Consider the following 1,253-nt stretch of genomic DNA (forward strand, 5'->3'; position numbering starts at 1 on the left):
AACCATATACCTACACTAGGAGGATGAGATTGCATTTGTTGGGGGGCAGGATAGGAACTGTGGGAAGAAGGGATATTGGAATGTCAAAGATAATGTCTAAAACTGAAACATCAAAAGCACGAATATATGCTATCAAGAGACATGGAGGTAAAGAACAAAAGGAAAGCTAAAAGGGTTGAAAGTGGTTGTTTACCAGAAAGGGGACAGATGGGAATGGTTGGGTAAAGGGAGGGGAGACATGGTGTTTTGCAACAAGTAAGTTAAAGAGGGGGAAGCAGGCAGGCAGCCTCCCTCAGGTTTTTGAGAAGCCTGTGTGTTCCTGAAGCCCTCTTCCCTGAACCAGCACAGCACTGGCCCTGGGGATGAGGTCCCCAGAACCCAGTGCAAGCAAGGCCACTGGGGTTGCTGTAATGTGCAGGGAGGCAAGAGGAGTCCCCCACCCTTTGACCTGAGCCAGGAGGCATTCTGTAGTCTCCCTCTCGGCTCCTTTCCGGGGTCAATATGACAAATTGCCTCTAAATTCACTCACTTGAATAAAATTCCTCCCCTCACTTCCCATACCCCTCACCACCGCCATTTCATCAGAGTGTTGTTCTGACCGTGCTCGTGGATTCCTTTTTGCCAGCTAGAGAGAGAGGATAGACGGGGCGCTCACCCAGCACAGCCAGAAGGAGGCAGCTCCGAGGACACCCGCAGTGACCAGAGCACCCCGACCAAGGGCTTGACGTGCTCAGTGAGATTCTCAGCTCCAACCCAGGGCTTGACGTGCTCAGTGAGATTCTCAGCTGCGAGGGAGATATCTCCTGTGGGTCAAAAGAAAAATTAGAATTGAGAAGCTATTCCTTATTTCACAGAGAGTGCCAACACAATGGGAAAGCATAGGTAAAAGCCAGAGATTCTTACCACAGAAGACGGAAGCATGTGGGGCAGGGGAGGACAAGGAAGAAGGTTGTGATCAGGGAGGGGCACTCAGGACTCCTGGGCACTGGCCAGGCTTATAACTCTTGACTAAGAGATGGGTACTTTGGGGTTCAGTATAATTACTAAACAAAGGTCACATATGTGTTTTAAGGACCTTGATGCACGTAGATCATATTTTACAACTGAAAATAATGGAACAAGAAAGGAAACCTCAAAAACAAAAACAAGCCGGGGTGTGGTAGAATCACCAGCCAGCCCTGAGTCCTGCATTTTTGAATCTACTCGGGTACTGGCCCTGTGACCCCATCCATGCCTGACCCTCCCACCCTGCA

General features: G+C 49.6%; 1 protein-coding gene and 1 long non-coding RNA gene across 3 annotated transcripts in view; both read right to left on the bottom strand.

The window, feature by feature from the left end:
• The window catches only part of LOC124226955 (uncharacterized), a 1,843-nt gene extending 1,101 nt beyond the window's left edge, over nt 1-742 (bottom strand). Inside the window, exon 1 of the long non-coding RNA XR_006885413.1 lies at nt 656-742. This is a non-coding gene — a long non-coding RNA (uncharacterized LOC124226955). The remainder of the gene's footprint in view (nt 1-655) is intronic.
• Nucleotides 1-1,253, bottom strand: part of LOC124226946 (patr class I histocompatibility antigen, A-2 alpha chain-like) — a 445,476-nt gene that overhangs the window by 13,320 nt on the left and 430,903 nt on the right. The window lies entirely within an intron of this gene.

Source organism: Equus quagga, chromosome 15, assembly GCF_021613505.1.
Source record: "Equus quagga isolate Etosha38 chromosome 15, UCLA_HA_Equagga_1.0, whole genome shotgun sequence".
Lineage (NCBI taxonomy): Eukaryota > Metazoa > Chordata > Mammalia > Perissodactyla > Equidae > Equus > Equus quagga.